Source organism: Rhodamnia argentea, chromosome 5, assembly GCF_020921035.1.
Source record: "Rhodamnia argentea isolate NSW1041297 chromosome 5, ASM2092103v1, whole genome shotgun sequence".
Classification (NCBI taxonomy): Eukaryota; Viridiplantae; Streptophyta; class Magnoliopsida; order Myrtales; family Myrtaceae; genus Rhodamnia; species Rhodamnia argentea.
In genome coordinates this window covers 27100821-27115278 of record NC_063154.1, presented here as the reverse complement: position 1 = coordinate 27115278, position 14458 = coordinate 27100821, and the positions used below count along the sequence as shown (strand labels likewise).

General features: G+C 42.7%; 1 pseudogene; it reads right to left on the bottom strand.

Moving 5' to 3' along the window:
• Positions 1-9912: 9912 nt before the first annotated feature.
• On the bottom strand, positions 9913-14202 carry LOC125315283 (annotated as a pseudogene).
• Between the last annotated feature and the right edge of the window lie 256 nt (positions 14203-14458).

The window sequence follows — 14458 nt, the reverse complement described above, 5'->3', positions numbered from 1 at the left end:
GATGATCTCGGCCACCGCATCCTTTCCGTCGTCCCTGTTGCTCCACCTCACTGGGAGGACAGAGAATGAGACCGGCTAGTCGTCGTGGTCCTCGAAGTAGTACGCAGAAACCCTTTCCGGCGAGATGTCGTCCTCGTCATCGGAAGAGGCCATGTCGTCTAATTCTAAGATTACGCAATTCCGGAATGCGGTGACGTGATCGATGATGAACCCGAAGCAAGTGCATGTTAGTTTTGCTGCACGCATTAGAATTTTCTAATTCTTTATTTAATTAATACACTACCAATATTTCTCCCCCAAATTGCACGGACGGGTTCACACTTAGTTGACTTGCCTCGAGACTCGAATTGGTCTCGACCCGAGTAATAATCGATTCGGGCTTAGGTAGCCTTGGTGATGGTTTGGTTTTCGGGCTCTGGGCCTAAAAAGCCTAGAAGACCCATGTGACGCCTTGGAAATTCAACGTCCGTTTAATAGTAGAATTTTGTTTATGGAATGATTGTGAATTCCAGGTTGTTGCTCCAATTTGGATTCCTAGGAATTAGGTGATGGAAATTGGAAATTTTCCGAATCGACAATCGAATTAGTTGAGGTTTCAATCGTTTAGTTGGCGCGCCTTAAAATTGGAATTCTCGCGCCCAAGCTTAGCCTGAATCGAGCCGGACTTGAGAAAGGTTTAAAATGCCCTCCATTGGTTGGCCAAATGTCCAATTTACCCTTAGTTGCGAAATAACCGTTTTGTTCCCGACCAAAACTTGAAATGACCAAAATGTCTTTGGGATTTTGATGAGAAACAAGACAAGGAAATTAATGAAGTAGGACCTACCTAATCTCTTAAGCCTCCTTGGTCAAATTTTTCAACACACTCTCTCTCCTTCTTTTTCTTTCTTCTTTCTCTCTCTCTCCTCTCTTCTCTTTTCTTTCCACCGCCAACCGACCCTCTCATCCTCTCACTCTGATCATGCGACACCCCCTACGCAAGCCACTGCCCAGCTTTCGGTCACCACCCCCAACAGCTTCTTGTCGCCGCCATCGTGCTTGGCCACCGCTAACAGCCTCCAAACCCGGCGTGCCCTGATTTGGCTGCTGCCGCTTGCTGCCGCCCCTGCTCTGCTGCGGTCCGCATGAGCCGTTGTTGCTTTGGTCTTCCGGTGCCAACCCCGATACCACCTCCTTGTCCTCCCTCGAACACCTCCAGCCACCGATATCGCCTTCTCCACTGCTGTTCACTGCCACAGTAGCTTCCACAAATGGAGTCCCTTATTTCCATCCTCGCTTCGCTCGGCTTCTACTTATGGTTGTAGCTGCCACTGTTCCGCCACCACCAGCGGTCCATCGACCACCTTAGCCACTCCCCTTAGCCGCTCATCGTCCGCCGTGGTCGCTAGAGGCCATTGCTCGCTTAGACCCCATAACAGCCCTAGCTAACTTGCCCTACCTCTGCTTCCCTATTTTTTTCGCTGCTTGCAGCTTCTATTTGCTGCTGCCCGAGCTCCCTCAAGCCACCATGAGCCACCACCGACCACCATAACCCTTCTCCAACCTCCTCGGACACCCACCGTCGACCTCGGAACCAATCACCACCCGTCGCCCCACCAAATAGCCCCGGATCCCCTCCGCCTTGCCCTATTTTAGCCTGGCTTATTCTGTTTTGGCTTGATCCAGGGGTCAATTTGCTAGGCCGTAGCCCAAATTAACCTGGGTTGTGTCTTGGAAGGTGGGCCGAGTGTTTAGGCCCATACGCCCGATCCGTAGGCCAAGTAGACCGAGATTTTGGGCCATTGTTCAAAGTTTGGGCCCGTGATTCGATCGAGTCCAAGTTCGTGTTCGAAGGATTGTGACAATCGTTGTCGCACTTGACTCGTCTAATTGACTGTGAGTTGACCTATAATCTTTGGTTAGGACGCTAATTCCTTTCGAAATTAGTTTAATTAGATAATTAGGGTGTTTAGGTAGATTAATTAGGACCAGTATAGGTTAGAGACTTGGTTTAGGTTAAATGGCCCTAATTAATTAGGATAGTCCGATTGTGGCTAGTTGGGACTAGATCAATTGATTGAATGATTGACATTACTTGATCGCGAGCGAGAGATAGGTTAGAAGCGAGCGAACGATCGAATGACGAATCGGATTGGTTAATAACAATTTAACGTAACAATTGGGGTGAAATGTGTATGGTTTGATTGAAAGGTCGCAATTGGATTGATTAACCTTAGTGATAGAGTTGATTGGCTCCATTTAATCGATCGCCTATATCGATTGCTGGATTGAGTGTTTTGATTTGCTTGCTGATTGTTTTGGACAACTGTTTGAGGGTTCCTTTTCTTACAGAATAGAAAATGCCATGAAATGAATCTCTACAAGAAAATTTTGCATGAACGCTTAGCGGAAATTAGGTAGTAAAATCAATTGAACCTCACATGATCAAATTAGATAATAAAATAAACCTCACTTTGAATGAAAAGACTCTAGTGGAAATACTAGTACAACCAAATCCCCGAATTTTAGATCTCCGGTCGCTTATAATTTTCAGTATGAGCACTATCCAACATGAAACCTGTGATGGGTAGTAAAATACCGATTTTCTTCTTGAGACCTAATTCAATATTCATAGATTTCTCTAGCTATTTTCTTATGAAGTTTTGGTATAGCATCTATAACTGCCTCTAGTATAGGCGAAAAGCTAGTACTGGACATCCCTCCTATAATTGTACAAGCTTCCATAACAATAACGTATTTGGGTTCGGGCATTTATTCATATAATCTCACTAAAGAAGGAGCATTTTTTCATTATTGCTATGATAGCTGTTAAAATGAGGTTTGCCTATCTATGACTCGATCTTGGTACCCGTCCATAACGATATGTTCTCCTTAACAACTTTTTAAAAATCCTTTCATGCCAAATTGGCTTCGCCAGCTGCCCGCGCATGCTCGGCATGTACGAGGGCCAGCTAGCCGGTGTCAATCCTCGGCGGGTAAGACCCCGGTGAATCATTTGGCCTTTGGGTGATGCTGATTGGACCTTAATTTGGTCCTTCTCCTCCCTGGTTTTTGGTCTCTCTTGCGTGCTCGAACGAAGCTTCAAAAGCCTGTGCAAATTGCCGGCCCGGTCCGATCGAACCGCTGATCACAAATACACCGGTTCAATTCTTCTTTGACCGGTACTTGCAAAACTAAAAGTGCTGATTAATTCGAGGACAAACCGAGGACCTATCTATGGTAGAATTTTGCCCAATTGAGGCCATTTGGTGGGATCTTTTTTCCTTTTTTTGCAAGTTGAGACTCAAAATGAGGACGATGATGGTGAAGAAAGGCAACAAACCGGAACAATGGGCCATTACCACATAGAGACTGCCAGAATAACATTAAGGAAAAGAAGAGAAAGAGAAGACTGGACCATTTGCTTCCCTCAGCGTGAACGATGAAAATGAGACGATGTACATAGCAAAAAACCAAAGGGAAAATTCAAAAATACTGTGATCCCCTATGGGGGCATATATAAGAAAGCTTCTATGGTTTGCGCAACTACTTGGCGACACGCCAAAGCTTGCGGCCCAAGATGTAATTGCGCATGTACTAGTATAAATATATAATCAAACTTTATATTCTTAAAGATTGTCCCTAAACTTGACACCAAAACCTCTACATAATTCCGAAACCCCACAACCCCTCAAAAAATAAAAAATTCTAGATAATTAAAAAAAGCCTTATCCTCGTCACAAAAAATGCATTTTTTGTGAATTCTTTAGGGATACCTTTTCCTTTTTATTTATTTCTTTCAAGTTAGTATTATTCTTTTAGGTTTCGCAGTTCGTACAGTTTGACATTATTTTAATGCATAATAGAAATGATCTTGGATAATATACGACGTAGAATTATAAATTGGCATATTATTATGTAACATGGTCATCTAATTTTACAGTTGATGATCAATTCTTAGTTTATGAATGTAGGAAAAAATTAGTTTTTTTTTTTCACAATGAAGATAAAACAGCTCTATTCTTCATCCGGCCGTATACTTAAACTTTGCACTTAAAAAAAGGAAAAAAAGACATAATTAATTTATAATCCTGAAAATAAATGGCTCTAAACCCTTATTTTGCTATTGGAAATAATTAAAACCTAAGTTTATAAATATATTAAAGACCTCAATTAAGGAAAGAAAGTAATGGAGACATTTTCTAAGCCCTCTCTGCCTCGCCCCTCTTGCAAGGATTATTGCCATATTTGAAAACGCTATTATATATAAACATTTTGGATATTTTCACTATTCCCCAGAAACATCCTCTTTTTGCTGAAATTAGGGGTAATCGATTTTAGATCCGGTCCGGTCCCAGTTATGAACCAGGAACCGGACTAGCGGGACCGGTTCCCAATTTTAGAATTGGGGTTCGGTTGGGTTCCCAGCTAGTCCTACGAAATTGCTTATCTTCCCAAAGAAAATCCCGATCAAGCAAGATTTTGGGGCTCAACAATCCGTGATCTCTACCTTCCGACAAAAGCCCATGACTCGCTAGTTCCTCTTCTTCATCCTCTCCCTTCCAATGTTCCTCCGAGTAGTAATTTGGTTATGCTGGACATCTGCATTCAAGCTGCTCCCGAGCTTGATGCTATCCGATGGGCCCGGTATGCTCTTACCTTGGGATTCGCATCATTACGAGGCTATTGATGTCCTTAACTTTTCACATCTTACGTGATATCTAGTCAAGCCGCCCAATTTGCCTCCATATGGTTTTAGTTTCAGTTTCTTGTGTATGCAGGTATTTCATAGGAAGAAAAGCGTAGGCTCCTGCATTGTAGTTAATTCCCAACTCCCAAGTCGCTATTACTGGCAAATGAGGTATTATCTTCCTTTGACCATCGTCTTCGGCAATATTCTAAATAAACTAAACCGGTTCACACCTAGCATTTTCGGTCTCGGATGTGCCTTTCTCTCAAAGAAAATTCCATCGATACATAAAGAATTTGAGGATTTGCTTGAGGTAATTGCCGAAAATCCCACATTTCTCATCGCATCGCAATACTTACACGTTGCACATCACTTCTAGTTCAGCAAGATTACTATTTGCCTTGCGGGATTTTAGGGTGGTTCCAACTTATTCCCCAATTTACTAGGAAACTTACTTAGACAAATATATAATTGTTGTACGGATTTCAATTTAGTCATAAACAATTTAATTCGGTCAATTTAATTCTAAACCTTTTGATGATTTGCCAATATAGTCCTTCCGACTCATTTTGATTGGAAGTCACCGACGCAGGTATCGGCTATCTTGCATAGCATGGTAGGCGCTAATATGGATAATTGTTTTAAAATTTCCCTGCAATTTTTCTTTTATTTTTTCCCTTTACTTTTTCTTTTATTTTTTCTTATTTCCCTCCGCAACTTTGATGTTTTTAACATTGATTTTAATGTCCCCAAACGCTGACTCTGCCACCTGGTTACCTGAAAGTTGATCACGTGATGTCACGCGACCCATCACAGGTGAGAACTTGACGGCAAAATTTTCCTTCTGAGGTGAGATTGCATTTACTATTTTGTCACATAGATTTTGTTACATAACTACATATTATTTCAATATGTTTAAAAAAATTTGCAAAATCTTTTCAAATTCGTTGCAATCTTCCTCTTATGGTATTGGAAAAGAAATTGAATATTCATGTAGTCCAATCCCTGGAAATATAAGTTCCCTTTTCCTTTTCCCTTTCAGCTTTCCTAAATTATAATCATTTTTATCATTTTACAGTCTTTACAGAGGAAGGTTGTACAAAATTACAAAAGATCAGGGGCATATGGAACATCACGGGACGGTTTACTACAACACGGAAAGTTTAGGGCGCGAAATGTAATACTCCTTCTTAAAAATTCTCAAGTGAACACCTTCTAACTACGTGGGAGCACGTGACTAACATTCTGTTTGGTAATAAACCTAAAGCACTCCATGTCTGTTCTCGAGGTTCATTACGACAACCATAAAAACCTCGGGCCAAGTACTCACAACTTTTCATTAATTCTTGCAACTCCTTGTAATTTCTGGACCCTTTGGCCTATTGTATATCCACTTGTCTTGCAATTTTTCATGCTTCTTTTGCTGAGTCAATCCCGAAATTGCGCAACATTTTGCTTGGCCGAGTACAATATATCCAACCTTGACAATTTCATCGGGCACTCATATCATTATATAGACTATGGCAGCTACCATCTTATATAAAACAAACCTTAGAATAACGTGACATAAAATTGCATACTAGAATAAGGCCTAACGGCTCGAATGAGGCAAGACGTCGTTTCACTTCCCAAAAACAGAAGAGAATGACAAGAAGTCGTTCTGATTTCCCAACGGCTCGAATGAGGCCAATTAGAACACTACTAATCGTTAACATCATTTTGTTTATGCAAACTTTAACAACGAAAAATTTAGAATAAGATGCATACGTCTATCGTTGGTTTTGGTTAGCCTTAGCCATACACTTTTGTGACAATTTTGGGCGATGCATGACTATTTAACGCAAGTCACATCAGGCGTCATTTCGCATGCAATACTCAATTGACTAATGCAAGAACAACGTAAAGATTTGTTAGACTTCCAGTTCAACGTCATTCAACAAAGCCCTGTTGGCTAGCCACACCCAAGACCTTGAATAAATAGACTCGTGCACTCTTTGCTTGATATGTGCAGAATATAACATTTTTCTGTCATCACAATATTCAACTTGGTATTAGAGCCATTGTCGCTTCAAGAATGCCCATCGAGTCTTCTACACGATGGCTGCCACGATGCCAGCGGTGCTGGCCATGTTGTTCCTGGTTCTCCACCAAGACCGAAGTCTTTAGTTGGTGTTCAGCATACTGCCGGAGCTCATTTCAGAAAAATGACACAACCATGGGACTAGTCTCCCTCAAACGAGCGAAACCCTGAAATGTTGTCGCCAATAGATGCCGGACGCAGCCACACTCCCCGTCACATCTCCAACCCAGGGAGACTGCCGCCATTCAATGATGATTTGGATGCCTACCTACACATATTTTCAAAAGCAAAGAGCCACCCACGAACCGCCAGCCTCTGGCGAGTTAGTCTCCCTGTCAGGAATGGAGATCGAACGCCGCCGCTTCCAGCAAACGGTGTGGCACGTACATTTTTCAACTAGGACGATATCATGTATGTTCTTCCAAGTTATGGCACTTAAGTGATAGTATGTATATTTTTGTTTCGTTTTCCATTGATTGTCTCTATCGATCATATCTCTAGCAGCTGTTTAATCTATGTAAAGGATAACTCGATCTTTTATTTTTTACTATGTTTTATGTGTTCATCTGTAAAACTCCTTTTTCAGCACTACAATTTGAAGCGAGGACTGGCATGTATACAAACTTTTGTCACACGATAAGCGGCCTCCCCGGGAAAGGAATGACTACGATGAATAGGTTGGATGCATATCAGTGAAGCATTGTAGTTGATACTGGCCAGGTAATACAAGTATGTGAGATATGAGCATGTTGTGACCATCGGTTGTAGTCACTTGAATTTTATTGTGATCTGTTCATCTGTTTTGTGACGGAGACATGGCCATGAAACGAAAAAGCGACAAATAAAGAGAAAGTAGATAAATCAAAAGAGGAATATAGATGAACAAGTCAACAGCCCCTCCTCAACTTCAGCCAGACTCATGCAAATAAGTCGGATTCAGTTCCGCAAAAAATGGCGTTTTGCGAGGCTCCTCCAACGGTCCTTACTCATTCAAATCAAAGCTTATCTTACCTTAACTGACTCTGTTCAATCAGCAAAAATCAAGCTGAGTAAGTCCAGAGGTTCTCTCTCTCTACGACCGTGTGCTCCTTACTGCTCGCTTGACATCAAATCATAGTAGAGTCAGTGATGTTGAGAGCTTACATTCTGATCTAAAAATCCCATGCCAGAGCCAATTCCTTCACTTGTGCGTTTAAGAACAATTCTAGCTCCTCTCTTGCATGCTCCCTCCGACCGCCGATGCCTCGCTTCCCTCCCTTTGCGTCATGGCGACAACCTGGACACTAACTGGCAGTACTCTCTCTCTCTCTCTCTCTCTCAAAGTTCTCTGTTTCAGGAAGAATTTCGAGAATTGATCGTTAGGTTTGTTTTAATGGTGGTTTTCTTGGGGGGACTCAGATCTGATGCCACGCAGCCTCATTCGGTGAACGTTCAGTTCCAGAAGAAAGTGAAGCTCCAGGTTCGACCATGAGTCTGCTTTACCGGTAAATATTTTCGCTCCATCTGGAAAGGATCGTTGGTGAGTTTCAAAAGCACACTTGATGTTCCTATAGTTATGCAATGCTAGTAGATAATTCACTGCTTTCTTGGTATGATTTGATATTAGTACAACATCATACGGAAGACCAAAGCATTTTCAGAGAAATTTTTTAGCTTGGAAGATAGGGTGTCATGTCCTGGAACACCTTTCTGCTGGTGTTTGTTGGTGCCAATCCTTGTCGTATTTACTTTGTCTAACAATTGGGGCCAACATAGGATTTTTCGTCTCTTTTCCTGTTATGTGATGTAGAACTATGAGCACATAATTGCCATGAACTTGTGGAAGCTCGGATACTTACAACTCCGACGACGGATGTGATGCGACCCATTCAGGTGAATTCTGACGTTGGCATGTGAGGTCATTTTCTCATGTTTGGAATTCTGATGCCGCACGCCATTTACTCGTTACGCCTAAATTCGAAACATGTTATTTCATTGCCATACCTATTATATTTGAATTTGGTATTTGCCGTGTCTGTTATCTTCTCATTGAATTTCGAATTTGTCATTGTCATTCTCCCATTATGTGTGTATTCTTGCCATGCCATTTTAGTGTCATGTTTTTTTCTTGTCATATTGAATCTGAATTTGCTATGTCGTTGCCACATTTGGACATATTCAGATTGAATTTCTATGTTGCATTCGGAGTTGACATTTTATTTGCATTCGTAGTCTCACACACATATCCAACACCACAAACGAGAAAATGGCCTCGTAATCAATAACAATGTTAAATAAATTTTTTGGCAATGTCTAAAAATTTGGAACAAAAATGATGCTCGCATGGGAAATTAGATCATGAATAAATTTATTGCTTCACAAAAAATAGAGCTTCGATACTGAAAGAACGTCGTGAAATATCCGTCCTACAGTTAAGCAAATTCTCAGATTTATTATCTCTATTTTTTTTTTCTAACAAAAAAGTTGCTGGGACAAAAAAAAAGGGTGGGATCTGCCTCATATAGCTCGGTCTTGACAGTGTAGCTACCCCATATATACGTGTTGCTAATTATTTGTCGACGTCGCTACCGCGGCAAAGAAGTAAATAGATGTTGAAATTCGCCAACGTTTAACCTAAAGGGAATGCACTTAAAGTTCATAAAACTAAGTGGACTTTCGCTAACGTTAGGAAATTTACATTTATGAAACTTGCTAGAATTTGCTATTTTATGAGCCCGCTGTAAACTTTGATGTTTAAGGTCGTGTTTGCCTAGATTTTTACTTTTTACTTTTTATTTAATTTAAATTATGCGATGGACGCATTTGACTTTATCTTGTCCCAAAACAATGCAAACTTCGCAATATACTAGTATTGACACGTAGTATTATACATGATTATTAGTAATTATTTAGTATTGTTACTGTTTTGAATTTTGACGGGGAAGCAGAATTTTTCTTATTGCTATGTGAAAGCTTAGGGCGCTCATGGCAATACTTATGTTCAAGAAATCAACTTCTAGCTAGAAGTTGATTTTTCTAGTTCTACTTCTGAAGAAAGTAATTTCTTTTTTTACTTCTTCAAGTGACTTCAAAATTACTTCTGAAGCAAAAGAAAAATCTCAAGAAATAGAAAAATTGCGTAACTAAACAGATTTCTGCTCCAAAAGTGTTTACATGCGCACTCTTAACCACCCAGGACATTCAACCAAAACCCTAATCAGGTTAAGGTAATGATGATCTGTCCTAAGCTCACTAGCAGCAATCTCCTCTAGTCAACTTTGGTCACCAAAGTTGTGGCTATTATTATCAATGTGATCTTTGTGAGGCCAATCCCCACTGTGGCAAGCAAGAGCATTCTTTTGCTAGTCATTTCGATTTTCTTGAAAATCTGTGGGCTATAGAGGATGACTACTTTGGTCCCCCGTCGCGTGCTTGATGAATTGAATCTCGATCGTGGCCAACAAGATCCACCGCACTAAGGGCGAGGACCTTAGCAAGAGCTCTTTCCACACACCTCCTCCACGAGTCTTCCATGGAAGCTTGACAATATCCTCCTTGCCATTCTTGTTAATCCCACCTGCTATCGATTTGTCTTGGAATCGGGTTTCCACGTCGTGCTTTGAATTACAAATTAGGAGCAAGATCTTTTTCGCCTCAGCGAGCCGGCCTTGCAATACCAACCATCTCGGTGATTCAGGCATCTTAAGGACCCCAAATGCCAAACGACGGGAAGAGATCGTTGTGGCACCTAGCATCGTTCTCCACCTTAGCTTTAGGGTCAATTTCGCGAAGAAGTACTTTGATACGTAGACGAGCAAGATCCTTAGGCTTAAAAATCACATAGGACAGCCCATAGCCCACTAGGACCGAACCAAGTAAGAAGGTAGATGGCGGAGGCAAGAACGATGGTGTAACTACAGCCAATTTGGTTTGACATTCTTCCGGCAATGAGGGAGCCCACGAGGGCACAACTGTTGAGGATTCTAGTGTGGATTTCGATATTCTCTTTTATTTTGAAGTTCTCTTTTGTGAAGATCATGGCCTTGCTCAAAACACCAGGTCGAAATCCTCGTTGAAATCCTCAACATGTTTGCCCTCATGAGCTCTCTCATCATCGCAAGAATGTTAGACTACATTGGCGGTAGTTACACAATCATTCTCACCTTCACCATATTCCTACTCGATTCAGTCCTATTGATCGGGCTATGGACCTTCCTACGCAATTTTGATGATGGGGGCGGTGAATCACTCACATTAGGGTTGGGCTCGCCCTAATGATCACGCCTGTGTACTCTGCAGAAATCTCCTCTGCCACACATTGAGAATTCTTAGCCTCTTTGTCGGGGTTATGCATAAGCTTGGGGATCTTGCTCGGCTCTATATCGAATTACTTCTTTGTGAAATTGACCCTAAAGCTAGGGTAGAGGATGATGCCAGGCGTTGCGGTGATTCCGTCCCTCACTTTGGCATTTGGGATCCTTAAGATACCTGAATCACCAAGGTAGTTGGTAATGCAAGGCTGGTTGCCTGAGGCGAAAAAGGTCTTGCTCCTAATTCGTTATTCGGAGCAAGAAGTGGAAACCCGAATTCAATACATAATAATGGCAATTGGGATCGGAGAGAATTGCAAGAAGGATATTGTCGAGTTTTCGAGGAAGACCTGCGGCAAAGGTGTATGGAAAGTGCTCTTGCTAAGCCCCTCACCCTTGGTGCGATGGATCTTGTTGGCAGCGATCAAGATTCAATTTTCGAGCATGCAACAGGGATCAAAGCGGTCATCCTCTACAATCCACAAATTTTCAAGAAAGTCGAGAGGACTAGCAACAAAAGGCTCTTGCTTGCCATAGTTGGGTTAGACTGACAAATACCACATTCATAATAATAACCACAATTTCCCTCGACGAAGTTGGTAGGAGGAGATTGATCCTAGTGAGCTCGGGAGGGATCATCATGGCCCTAACCGATTAGGATTTTGCTTGATAATGATGGAGAATGCAATGGCAATTCTTGTGGGCTCTCCTCTTGAGCACCATGGCCACATACAAATACCCAGCATTCTTCTCGATCGGGATTGTCTCGGTCACGTGGGTCTATAGCTTAGAGATATTTCTATTAAAGCTAAGGGCTCAGGGGGCGAGCGTCGGCATCACAGTGAACCGGCTTATGAATGTGGTCAAGTTGATGAGCTTCCTCTCGATATCGAATCTACAATCATCAGCAAGAGCTTCTTCATTTTTTTTTATATATTCTTATTGGCTTTTGGATTGTTCTATTTCTTATTGCCTAAGATAAAAAGGAAGTCCTTATAAGAGATGGAGATGATAAAAAGGAAGTCCTTATAAGAGATGGAGATGCTCTTCACAAGAAGGAATCGTAAGGCCATGAATAAAGGCATAGTGGTCCAGCCAAACAATTTTAGTTGCAATGAACGTATAACCTAATGAAAATATCACAAGCAATTCAACACGAGTCTGTGCATTGATGATTGCTCCGTAATAGAGGAAATGTGTAAGCAACAACTCAAACATTTCTCATTCTTGACCCAAGCTTATTTACCACACCGGGCGCGCCCAAAAGTCATTAGAAAAAAAAATGTTGCTCCAGAATTCTGGTCTCAGTTAAACTTTTTGTCACGACAATTTGAAATAGACAAACAATCTAAAACTTGTCTATAGCAACTACATTGTCAATGGCCAGATATATCAACACAAGAATAGGGTCATGAATCTAAAAGAAATGACAGGAACAAGAAAAACCTCGGATTTCGCCAATATATCATCCCTCGCTATAGCCTCTTCAATTAATGCCACATGGTCATGCAAATCCTTCGCGGAAGGCTAGATTTCATAGAACCTATAAAACTAGATTGAGAAAAGGCAAAATCAGAACATGTGACGATGTACGGGGGTAAATTCCTAGATAGGAATGTGTACCCCAAGGTTCTAGCCAAGTGCTCCCACAGCGCTTCTCCGGATGCGTCCGGGTGATTCCTGGAGTAGTGCGGGCACCGCAACATCATCAACACGGTCCCGATCGTACCCGAAAGCTCCTCCTCAGCTTATCGAGCTTGAAACAGAGGTTGTCCTTGGAGAGCACCGATACTTGAGGCCTCGAGCTGCCGAGATCAAACCTCTAACACTTGACCTCCCCGTAAATCTTCCCGAGGTCGTTATCGGCAGTCCCATGCAAGAAGATGATCTCGGCCACCGCATCCTTTCTGCCCTCCCTGTCGCTCCACCTCACCGGGAGGACAGAGAATGAGACCGGCTAGTCGTCGTAGTCCTCGAAGTAGTACGCAGAGACCCTTTCCGGCAAGATGTCGGCCTCGTCATCGGAAGAGGCCACGTCGTCTAATTCTAAGATTACGCAATTTCGGAATGCGATCACGTGATCGACGATGAACCCGAAGCAAGTGCATGTTAGTTTTGGCGCACGCATTAGAATTTTCTAATTCTTTATTTAATTAATACACTACCAATATTTCTCCCTCGAATTGCATGGATGGGTTCACGCTTAGTTGACTTGCCACGAGACCCGAATTGGTCCCGACCCGAGTAATAATTGGTTCACGCTTAAGCAACCTTGGTGCTGGTTTGGTTTTCGGGCTCTGGGCCTAAAAAGCTTGGAAGACCCATGTGACGCCTTGGAAGTTCAACGTCTGTTTAATAGTAGAATTCTGTTTATGGAATGATTGTAAATTCCAAGTTGTTGCTCTAATTTGGATTCCTAGGAATTAGGTGATGGAAATTGGAAATTTTCCAAATCGACAATCGAATTAGTTGATGTTTCGATCATTTAGTTGTCGCACCTTAAAATTGGAATTCTCGCGCCCGAGCTTAGCCTGGATCGAGCCGGACTTGGGAAAGGTTTAAAATGCCCTCCATTGGTTGGCCAAATGTCCAATTTACCCTTAGTTGCGAAATAACCATTTTGTTCCCGATCAAAACTTGAAATGACCAAAATTTCTTTGGGATTTTGATGAGAAACTAGACAAGGAAATTAATGAAGTGGGACCTACCTAATCTCTTAAGCCTCCTTGGTCAAATTTTTCAACACACTCTCTCTCCTTCTTTTTCTTTCTTCTTTCTCTCTCCCTCCTCTCTTCTCTTTTCTTTCCACCGCCAACCGACCCTCTCATCCTCTCGCTCCGATCGTGCGACGGCCCCTACCCAAGCCACCTGCCAGCTTTCAGCCACCATCCCCAACAACTTCTCGTCTCCGCCGCGGCGCTCGCCGTTACTGGTGGCCACCGCCAGCAGCCTCCAAACCTGGCGTGCCTTGATTTGGCCGTTGCTGCTCGCTGCCGCCCTCGCTCTGCTGCGGTGCGCATGAGCCGCTGCTGCTTTGGTCTTCGGGTGCCAACCCCCGATACCACCTCCTTATCCTCCCCCGAACACCTCTAGCCACCGATGTCGACTTCTCCACTGTCGTTCACCGCTACAGCAGCTTCCACAATGGAGTCCCCTATTTCCATCCCTGCTTCGCTCGGCTTCTACTTGTGGGCGTAGGCTGCAATGTTTCGCCACCACCGGTCATCCATCGACCACCTCGGCCACTCCCCTTAGCCGCTCGTCGTCTGTCGTGGTCGCTAGAGGCCATTGCTCGCTTGGACCCCATGACAGACCCAGCTAACTTGCCCTACCTCTGCTTCCCTATTTTTTTTCACCGCTGCAGCTTCTATTTGCTGCTGCCCGAGCTCCCTCAAGCCACCATGAGCCACCACCGACCAC